Source organism: Microtus pennsylvanicus, chromosome 1, assembly GCF_037038515.1.
Source record: "Microtus pennsylvanicus isolate mMicPen1 chromosome 1, mMicPen1.hap1, whole genome shotgun sequence".
NCBI classification, from domain to species: Eukaryota; Metazoa; Chordata; class Mammalia; order Rodentia; family Cricetidae; genus Microtus; species Microtus pennsylvanicus.
The window spans coordinates 137,036,386-137,048,251 of NC_134579.1; positions in this window are offsets into that span (position 1 = coordinate 137,036,386).

Consider the following 11,866-nt stretch of genomic DNA (forward strand, 5'->3'; position numbering starts at 1 on the left):
GGAGTTCCCACGGGGTGCGCCGAAAAGAAAAAGCTCTCTGGCGTGTTAGTACACGCCTTGAATCCCAGCCCTGGGCGGGGGTGGGGAGGTGGAGGGGGTGGGGAGGTGGGGGGACAGCAGAAGCAGGCGGATGTCTGGGACTTCGAGACCAGCCTGGTCTACAGAGTGAGTTCCAAGACAGCTAAGACTACTCAGAGAAACTTTGACTCGAAAAACCAAAAAGAAAGAAAAGAAAAAGTTACTTCTGGGTTCTGCGTGTTACTTATTTTCTCTCCTATGTAGTGTACAGAGGAGCCTAAGTTTGTTTGTTTGAAAGCTCTATTATGTTACAGCATCTGCCTTCATGTATACCTACACACCAGAATAGGGCACCAGATCTCATTACAGATGGTTGTGAGCCACCATGTGGTTGCTGGGAATTGATCTCGGTACTTCCAGACGAGTTGCCAGGGCTCTTAACCTCTGAGCCATCTCTCCAGCCCGAGCCTAAGTTTTAAAGCGCAGACTTGGAATAAAATCAGATCAAGACATAACTGGTTTGATTATGCTTTCCTGAGACCCACTCCACGAGGGAGTCCACCTCCCTGTGCTATGGTAGGGACTATGATGACTTTGAAAACACTGAACTAAAGAATTGGTTGGTTTGGGGTTTTTTGTTCGTTAGGTTGGTTGGTTTGGTTTTTTGTTTGGTTTTGTTTGGTGTGGTTTGGTTTTTTTAAGACAGAATTAATTTGTGTAACACTGGCTGTCCTGGGACTCACTCTGTAGACCAAGCTGCCCTCAAACTCAAAGATCCAACTTCCTTTGCCTTGGCCAACTGACAGTGAATTGGTTGGTTTTAAATGTGCAGAGGAAGGCCAGGTTACATCAGAGATTTCAGAGAGCCAGATGTCCCGAACCCTTCTAAGGTTTGGTGTTCCTGTTGTCTATATAAGAAAATGTGGCTGGGGGCCACATTGATAGGTATCCACAGAACTGTGTTCACTGGACTGTCATGTACCCCATGTTGAAGGATGGCTGCCTAGCACATGAATGTACCCTAAACAAACAAACATCGTTCATTATCTTTGTTGTAACATACTAGTGGACTTTCAAAATGACTCTTGCCGTTTCTTATATTTACACAAAGCTTTTTTTCATTCCAAAATGTGATTGTAGGGTAAAAAGGACCAGTGATGGAGACAACGCAGAAAAGCACCAGGGCATTGTCGAATTGCACAGCATTTCAGCTATGGATGCTGTCAGAATCACAATGGAGACAGTGAAACATTAATGGAACCAAGGGTGTCTTGAAGGGAGGGCTTTCATCCTCACACAACAAAAATGGTTCCTAGACGCCTTTGAAGTCCATAGTGGTACTCAAGGCCCACATGACCTTACACACGAAAGATGTTTCTGTAAGTACATCTGTTGGTTCCGTTTCTCTAACTACAGGATGATGTCATTTTGTCATTGCTTCTTGTAGCCAAGGATGTTCCAAAACCACTTCTCTTTCCTACATGTCACCTTTACAAACCCTTGCTTCCCTGACCTCCCTGAATTATCAGGTGCTCTATTGTACATATTCCATATTGCAGTCCTCTGATCGCTCCCAAATTGTTTTAAGACATAGACTCTCAGGCGGCGGTGGTGGCGCACGCCTTTGATCCCAGCACTCGGGAGGCAGAGGCAGGCAGATCTCTGTGAGTTTGAGGTCAGCCTGGTCTACAAGAGCTAGTTCCAGGACAGGAACCAAAAGCTACAGAGAAACCCTGTCTCAAAAAAAAAAAGACATATACTCTCTTGGTTTTTAATAAAGTTGACACGCCTCACTTGGTCTCATGTTTATGCAACACTCTTCCCAATGACAAGAGAATTCTTACATGCGGGGAATGTTTATTGACATAGCTATGCTCTGAGCCATAAAACAAGTCTCCATAAATCAAAAGGAATTGAAGTCATACACAACATGTTGCTTGACAAATGGAATTATTAATGAAGGATGGACGGCTATATAATAATGAATTAATTTTCTTCTTAGGAAAAAATAGCTGAAAAAAGGACTGAAAGTAGAAAATGTTTGGTTTTGCTCTTGCTTCTAGGGTTCAGTCCAACACAATGAAAGGGACTCATGCTGGGGAGAGGTGCAGCTGATGCTCACACTGTCTGCAGCAGCAGGGACCCATGCTAGGGAGAGGTGCAGCTGATGCTCACACTGTCTGCAGCAGCAGGGACCCATGCTGGGGAGAGGTGCAGCTGATGCTCACACTGTCTGCAGCAGCAGGGACCCATGCTGGGGAGAGGTGCAGCTGATGCTCACACTGTCTGCAGTAGCAGGGACCCATGCTGGGGAGAGGTGCAGCTGATGCTCACACTGTCTGCAGCAGCAGGGACCCATGCTGGGGAGAGGTGCAGCTGATGCTCACACTGTCTGCAGCAGCAGGGACCCATGCTGGGGAGAGGTGCAGCTGATGCTCACACTGTCTGCAGCAGCAGGGACCCATGCTGGGGAGAGGTGCAGCTGATGGTCACACTGTCTGCAGCAGCAGGGACCCATGCTGGGGAGAGGTGCAGCTGATGCTCACACTGTCTGCAGCAGCAGGCAGAGTGGCATGCTCATTTTCAGACAGCTTTTGCTCTTTTTTTCATTGTTTACTTTTTGGGGGATTTTGTTGGTTGGTTTTTTTTGTTTTTGATCTTTGAGGCATGGTTTCTTTATGTAGCCCTGACTGTTCTGGAACTCCTTTTGTAGACCAGTCTGGCCTCAAACTCACAGAAATCCACCTGCCTCTGCCTCCCAAGTGTGGAGATTAAAGGTACGTGCTACCACACCAAGCTAGCTTTCTTCTTTTTATGTAGTCTAGGATCCTGCTGTCAAGGTGTGCCTTGTCTCCACATCTCAATTAACCTTCCATAGATAATTCCTTAGATACAAGTCCACAGGCTAATTTATCTCAATGATCCCTCAAAGTCATGGCTAGAGAGAGGCTCATCTTCTAGGTGTATCTGGAGCCTCCAAAGTTGACAATATCACAAATGCATTATCTAAGTGTTTTAATAGGGTTTCTATTGCTGTGAAGAGATACCATGACCATGGAAACTCTTATAAAGAAAAACATTTAATTGAGGTGTCTTACATTTTCAGAGGTTTAGTCCATTATTGTCATGGCAGGAAGCATGGCAGTGTGCAGGCAGACATGGAGCTGGAGAAGGAGCTGAGAGTTCTCCATCTGGATCAGCTGGCAGCAGGAGAAACTGTGTGCTATATTGGGCATAGACTGAGCATAAGAGACCTCAAAGTCCACGCCCACAGTGACACACTTCCTCCAACAAAGCCACACCTTGTAATAGTGCCCCTCCTTATAAGAGCCATTTTTTTCAAACCACTACATTAAGATACTAGAAATTTGAAAGTGTATGACTACTAAAATAACTAAAATTATATAATGTTTGAATCATCCCTTTGTGGGATATCATTATCTGTTATACTCCAAAGCGTAAAAATAAGATGTGTGAATATTGTCAGACCAAAATAAAGTCACTTATGTCAGACGCTGGGCAGCTGGAACCTATACTATGAAGGGAGATAGTAGTCCTGTGTCGAGCAATCCCTCCATTCCCCTCCACCTTCCTGATGGATCCCCACTTCACATCCTCTCTTCTGGGTCCATTCTGTGTGATAGAGGTACCCCTCTCCACAATGAAGCTTGATTTTCATTCTTCTGTGTAGATCTTATATGGTTTTTTTGTTGTTGTTGTTGTTTGTTTGGGTTGGGTTGCTTTGGTTTGTTGTTTGTTTTGTTTTTGAGGCAAGATTTCTCTGTGAGGCCCTGGCTATCCTGGATCCTGCTCAGTAGACCAGGTTGTTCTGTATTTCAGAAATCTGCTCCCTCTGTTTCTCAAATGCTAGGATCAAAGTCGTGCACCACAATCTGGCTGTATCTTATGTTTTAAATAATGTCAGACATCAAGCTAATGAATGTAAAGTATGCCTGCTATAATTAATGAGCCAGAATGGCTTCCTTTCCTTACCATCAGTGCTGAGCTCTCTGTAAATCCCATGAAGTTCTGAGTGGCCTCTGAGAATAGCATTTACTGAGTGAATGCTGTTTATCCTCCCTTTCATTTTCCATGTGTATGTATGTACTGTGTATGTTTACATGTTGGAGAGTGGTGTGCACGTAGTGTAATAGTCTGTCCTGTCCCTTTAAGAGACAAGCCCTGACCCCCTGACCACCACCACCACCACCACCACCACCACCACCACCACCATCCCTGTCTACCACCAAAACAGGCAAATCTTCCTTCTGCTTGCAGTCTGAGCTCCTTCCTTTCCCATCTGTCTCCCAAAGAGGTGGCTGCTGCTGTGGCTCCTCTCCTCTCCCCCGCTCCCGTTTCTTTCCTCATCCCCCTTCTCCCTCCCTCTGCCATTCCCTTCCATAACCCACTAAATAAATATTCAACCTCAGTCTGCATGGCATGCCTATCTGTCTGTGTCTGTCTCTCACCCGCCACGGCTGCTCATGGGACTAGCTGCCCCGCTGAGGTCTCTCACCCGCCACACCTGCCTGGGATCTACTGCCCCTCATGGTCCATGGGTGACTTGGCGAATGGCGCTGTTTTATTTTTACCATAATATGCAGATGTGCACAAGCAAAGAATGCTCACACACAAAAAAAATGCCAAAATATCACAAAATAAAGCAAAAAGCTCACAAACGCCATTGAATTCACTGCGTTTTGGCCAGGCCTGCCCTGAGGTGTGGTTGAGATAGCCAGAGAGACTCCATTGGAGAAAAGCCATCTTTCCTTTGGCAGCAGGTATCAATTACAGACAGTTCATTAGTTAGTTCATATCCCTTCTCCATATTGAGACTTCTCTTGCTTGAGCCTGTACAGGCCCTGTGCATGCTGCATGGACTCTGTGAGTTCATCTGTGCATCTGTCCTGCTGTGTCTGGAAGGCAGTTTCTTTGTCACACATCCCTTCTGGCTCCTACAGTCTTCCTGCCTCCTTTCCTGCATAGATCACTGAATCTCGAGGGTTTCCTGTGTTTTGTTTATTTTGCTTTGCTTTCCCAGCCTAGTCTGAAAGTCATTTTGTATAATCCAGGTTTGCCTTTAATATCTGGAAATTCTCCTGCCTCAGCCTCTCAGCTTCTGGAATTACAGGCAAAAGCTACCACGCCTAGCTTCAAACCTTAAAATAAAGAAGTCTTTGAATTGTAGACATCTAGAACTTTTCTTTTAGACAACAGCAGAGTCAGGTTCATCAACACAAGTCCCTCCCACTTGAAGGGTCCGTGTCCTGTGCCCTAACCCAGTAGGGAGTACAGGACAACTTTCCTTCAGACACTTCTGGCAGCATTTGGGACAGACTCTGAACACTCAGTTACTTGGACAGTTAAGATGCTGAGAAAAAGTTGTCAGGAGACTTTTCTGGCAGACCTTGTCACTGAGGGCAGAAACCACACAATGACCACAGGTCCAGAGTGAGACAAAGTTGAGAAGTCATACCTATTGTAATGATTTGCCCTGTCCCTTTAAGAGATAATCCCGCCCATTTTCCCCCACTCCCACCCACTGAGGCAAGCAGATCTTCCTTCTGCTTCCAGCCTGAAAGTCTTTCCTTTATGTCTCTCTCCCAAAGAGGCAGCTTCTGCTTCTCCCTTCTCCCCACTTCTCCCCTTCCTTCCTCCTCTCTATTTCTCTGTTTCTCTTTCTTTGCTTCTCTCTCTGCTCTTCTTCCTTCTTACCTTCCCTCTTTTCCGTTTCCCCTCCATAACCCACTAAATAAATACCCACTTTCTCTACATGGTGTGCCTAATAGGTCTTTGTCTCTCACCCGCTGTGCGGCTCCCTGCCTGGGACCCAGCTGCCTTCATGGCCCACCATGGTCTTGTGCCCACTGCCACCACTCAGAGACCTGTGGCTTTTTTTTTTTTACCATAACCTTGATGCTTGTGACTTGGCCAGGCTCTTTCCACATTCCCTCTGGCCTGTGGGTGGGCCAGCTGAGGACACATGAAACCCTGGGCTCCAGAACCAGGTTTCTTTACACTAGCTCTGTGCTCTTTCTGCCTGAACCTCTATGCTCACCAGCAGCTTCGGTGGTGAGTTTTCCCCTTCCAGTCAGCCAAGCACAGCCTTCACAGCTATGGTTGAGCCCTTCACTGACGTTCGTCTCTCGTTGCTTTTCATAGCTAAAAACATGACCGGACACCCATGGCTGGGCCTCCCACTGCACACATGGTACGGTGCATTCAATTTGGGGCCCGGGATCCCTTGGATTTTTCTTTCTCCTTTCTTTTTCTTTCCTCTTGGACCACTCATAAGTGGTCTCCGCCTTGAGAGACCACTTGGAGCGGCCTCCAGCCTCTCTGGCTTTGCAGTCACCCAGACCAAAGCCAGTCAGGTTTTAATACCTGGCCTGTAGAGAGAAGACACTCTTCTATAGGACCTGCTGTGTTTGTTCACTGTCTTCACAGGTTTTCATGTTTTCAGCTATGGTATAAACCCTCAAACTATCAGCCACCCACTGTGAATGCTCTGCCAGTGTCCTGCTGGCTCTGCTTTCCTTCAAACTGTCCCTGCCACCAGTACCGCTGATACCACAGGACCAACAAGATTAGTTGGATCCACGAGGCAGCAGTTTTGAATTCCAGCCTTTGTTCCCCACCGTGGCTTGTGGTGGCTTGGCAACAGGGCAGATCATACCTCTAGATCTTTTATTATGTTTAAAACTCCTGTGGCTCAAAAATGTGTCTTCTCCATAAAACACGTGACCACTGCCATTTTGACTGAGATCAGGTGACCTTACCACCATCTAAACTGAGGTCAGGTGACTACACTGCCAACTTAACTAAGAGCCAGGTCAGGTGACCAAGTCTTGCCATCTTTACTGAGGTATACCCTGCCTGATCCCCCAGCATACTTATATTTTGTCTCTAAATTCCTCTTCCTGACTCTGTTACATGTGTGTGTTGTGCAGTGGCATGCCTTTGGTAGTGCCCACCAAGAGCATCCACTTCACCTAATTCCTGTTTTCTATGTATGTGTGCATACATGTAACTTAAATTCACCTATATTTACTGTTAAATGTTATAATTGTGTGTCCATTATTTCTCATTCCAAACTAACAAAGAAATAAGTTTCATGTTTTAAATTGGTATGTACTTTTAAGTCTCTTACAAAAATATAATATAAAAATATATTAAGCTGTTCTCTACTATTGTCAATTCTGCTGTTAACCTTCTACTGAAAGCAGTTTTTTCTTCTTTCTGTCTTTTTCTGAGTGTAAATCTTACTTGTTAAGTTAAAAGCCAGTACAGTCAAGCTCGGACCCAGCTCTCCAGGCAGATTCAATACTGTAGTTGTACCTGATAAAAAGCCCTCAACTGCTCAGAGGGCTTTGTAGTAGTAATTTAAGGATCCACCTTAACAGGTCAGATACACCCTTCTTAATTGCCTGGTCCTAAAATTTTTCTTTCCTAAACTTAACTTTGTCCTCTGTTCTGCCAATACCTTAAACAGGTGTGAGAGATGCTAGACATTTCTATACCACAAACACCAGACAGGAGTAAAGAGACCAGCTACCCCAGGATGTGACCCCCCCAAGATGGTACCCACAAATAAACAGGAAGCTTATTTCAGAACCTGCTGCCCCAATTCCTTTAACCTGTTGCACCCAATCTTCCACTTTTTTATTATAAAAAAAAAGAGATGGGAATGTAATGGCCTGTCCTGTCCCCACCCCGGTCACTGAGGCAAACAGATCTTCCTTCTGCTTCCAGCCTGCAAGTCTTTCCTTTCTCTCTCCTGAAGAGGCGACTTCTGCCTCTCTCCTTTCTCCCCACTTCTCTCCTTCTACCCTCCTCTCTATCTCACTGTTTTTCTTTCTCTCTCTGCTCTTCTCCCTTTCCCTCCTTTCCACTCCATAACCCACTGAATAAATACCCACTTTCTCTGCATGACATGCCTAATAGGTCTCTGTCTCTCACCCGCCACACAACTCCCTGCCTGGGACCCCGCTGCCTTTGTGGTTCACCATGGCCTCATGCCCACTGCCCATTGCTGCCACTTGAGGACCTGCGGCATTTTATTTTTACCATAACAACTAAAACTGAGGGCTCATCATTCCCTCCAGTGATGAGACTGGTAAACCCCAGGCCCGGCTTCCTGGAACAGAGGTGAGTTGTGTTCATAAATGTGTGGAGATGCTTGCAACCCTGTGGAGGCCCCAAAAGGCCTATTTCCACATTGATCAAAGGTGGGAGAGTTGGGACTTGTTTCTAGTTCCTTCAAGGTTATTGTGCTTCTACCTCAGACAAAGGTCCCACCTAGTTGTAAATTAGAGAGTTCTGCTCTCTCAACGTGATTGTCAACAGGTGTGACTAATTGCCAGACCTTGTGCTCCAGGAATAGAGAAGTAGATCTGTTCCTACCTCAAACAAAAGTCTAAGGATCCAACTAAGTTTCAGGGCCCATTATGGAGATAATTTGGGATTCCACCCAGGGAGTGGTTTTGCCTACAGAGTGTTTTGGTTGTAAAAAAAAAAGTACAGTGACAATTCTATTTCATATGATTCAGATGCTGGAGGTAGGCAGTTACCAGTCTGTGTGGATGTGATGGGTGTGTCCATCCTCACTCAGACTGGAATAGAGATCTTGCGAACTCTTCCCCCACCCCTCCCGTCATGTGTACTCTTTTCTTAGAAGACATGGTATTGTAGCTTAAAAGAAAATGACCCCCATAGGTTCATAGGGAGTGGCACTATTAGGAGGTGTGGCCTTGCTGTAGTGGGTGTGGCTTTGTTGGAGGAAGTTTGTCACTGTAGGTGGACTTTGAAGTCTCAGATGCTCAAGCCAGACCAGTGGCTCATGCATGGTCTCTTCCTGTTGCCTAGGGATAGGATGTAGAATCCCCAGTTCCTTTACCAGAACCATATCTGCCTGCATGCCTCTGTGCTTCCTACTGTGATGATCATGGACTATACCTCTGAACTGTAAGCCAGCCCCAATTAAATGTTTTCCTTTATATGAGTCGCCATGGTCATGGTGTCTCTTCCCAGCAATACAAACTCAACTAAGATACATGGAAAGAGGGAATGGGAACAAATAATCAACCATCTTGTGTTGGTCTCTGGCCGAGAGCCTGGAGATCTGAACAATGTCTTTGACCCCAACTAATCCTGATATGCTACACATGGATGCTTGACCTACTTTAAATGCATGAGATAAATTTTTACTGCTTGGAGCAATGGAATTTTTCTATTTTAATTCTTGAAATTTGCTGTTGCACATAATGGTCACCAGGTGGCAACAGGAGTCCAAGGATAAGCAAAGAGAAAGTGGTCCATTGCCCCTCAGTTGTTTGCAAATCCATCTCCATACCATTACAAATATCACCAAGAAAACAAAAGGAAGGGGGAGAGAAATAGGAGGAGGTGGTCAAGGTCCCCAACCCCTAGCCAGAGAGAAGAAAGGAAGTGCGGGATAGGGGATGATCAAGATTTTGTTTTTCCTACAACTAGGCAACTTTGTTATGAGGTTTACCTTTAAGTTCAATAAACAAATCATGGGGGGGGGGAATGAAGAAAATTAAAAGGCAACAAACAAGGTAGCTCTGCCAGATATTAAAAAGCAATGTAAATGGGGCAGGGAGGTGGCTCAGCAGATAAAGGACTTGTAGCCAAGCCTGACAGCCTAAGCTTCATCCCTGGCACCCACTTGGGGTGAGAGGGGAGAAGAAAGCACAATCCAGGAAGTTGTCCCCTGATCTCCAGACATGGATGAGGCACATGGACGCACACATGGAGACACACACACAGGCAGACATACCTGATTCTAAAAAGAGGAGCCAGACATGGTGGTCCACACCCACCCGAAATCTCAGCTTTCAGGAGAACAAGGCAAGAGAATCAGAAGTTTCAGGCCAATCTGGGATAAGTAGAGTCTATCTCCAAAAACTTTCACATAATAATAACAATAGTAATAACAAATTTCAAGTAAAAATATAAGGAACTATGAAGAAACCTATTAAGTGAGCATAATACATGAGAATTCACACATAAAAATATGGAAACATTTTGTGTGAGTACATACTTATGCATAATGGAAGCAGCACAGTTTAGCTGGGTATAGAAGAACTTACATTCCCAGCATCCCAGAGCTGGAAAGATGGAAGAAGGAAGCCCAGGAGTTCAAGGCCAGCTTGAGCTACAGGGTGGAACTTGTCTCAAAAAGAAAAAAAAATGATAGGAAGAAAGAAAAGTAGGGCTGGGGAGATGTCTCTGCATTTAAGAGTGGACACTGCTTTTACAGAGGATTCAAATGGGTTCCTAGCACTCAACTGAATGGCTCACAACTGCTTGACATTTCACCTCATGGAAATCTAATGTTATCTTCTGGAACCTGTGAGTACCTGAACTCATGTAAACACACACACACACACACACACACACACACACACACACACCATAATTAAGAAATAAAACTAAAGATTTCCTAATTGAGGGAGGCAGTTGTGGTGGTGTGGTGTACACCTTTAATCCTAGGCAGAGCTCTGTGAGTTCAAGTCAGTCTACTCCACTGAAAGGGTTCCAGGCCAGCCAGGGGTCCATAATGAGACCCTGCCTCAAAAGAAAAAATGGGGAAGGTGCTGGGAGATCACTGCTCAATCAGTGCTCCTGAGTTCAATCCTCAGCAGCCACATGGTGGCTCACAATGGGATTTGATACCCTCTTCTGTCATGCATGCATATATGCAAATAGAGCGCTCCTATACATAAATAACTAAATCTTAAATAAGAAAAAAACAGAGAAGGAAGGAGAGAAGGTAAAGAAGAGTCCAGAAAAATCCCAATATTGGATGACACTGCTGGCAAAGCTGGGGAAGGGGCTCTGCATCCCTTCCTCCCTGCCTCCAGAGTGAACGAAACTTCTGTCTGAGGGGAGGGCTGCCGATCAGCATGATTTACTCCTGGCGTGCTGTGCATGTGTGTTGAAATGTCACACTGTGGTTGGAGGTGCTCTCAGCAGTGGAGCACAAGACTAGAATCCCCCAGTGAAGACTATGGGTGTGTCTCAATGATAGAGTCCTTGCCTAGAATCCCCCAGTGAGGGGCTGGGGACATGGCTCAGTGATCGAGCTCCTGCCTAGAATCCCCCAGTGAGGGGCTGGGGTGTGGCTCAGTGGTAGAGCCCCTGCCTAGAATCCTCCAGTGAGGGGCTGGGGGGTGTTTCATTAGTAGAACACCTGCCTAGAATCCTCCAGGAAGGGGCTTGGGGCATGACATAAGCAAGGGCCTGGGTACCATCCTCTGCAAAAATAAATAGGAGGAGAGGGTCTGAAGGATACTGAGGGAAGTCAGTCCCTAGTTAGTTTTTGTGAGGAGAATTGAGGCTGGGTGAGCTAACAGAGAGAACGTCTGGGTGGCATACAAATTCTATTTTTGATTTGTTCATGGTTCTAAGTGGTTCACCCTAAAATAACACAATTTGGTTTGTTGCGAATTCCAAGAATTCCTATTTTAAGAACTTCCTGGGTTTGTTTTAAGAAAGACTTGGCTTTTTATAATATATTTTAAATTTTATTTTATGTGCATTGGTGCTTTTTCTGTATGTATGTCTGTGTGAGGATGGCAGATCCCCTGAAACTGGAGTTAGAGATGGTTGTGAGCAGCCATGTGGGTTCTGGGAACTGGACCCGGGGCCCCAGAAGAGCAGCCAGTGCTCTTAACTGCTGAGCCATCACTCCAGCTCCTTGTTTGTTTCTGGGTTTTTCTAGACAGGGTTTCTCTTTGTAGCTTTGTAACCTGTCCTGGAACTTGCTCTGTAGAACAGGCTGGCCTCAAACTCATAGAGACCCACCTGCCTCTGCCTCCCTAGT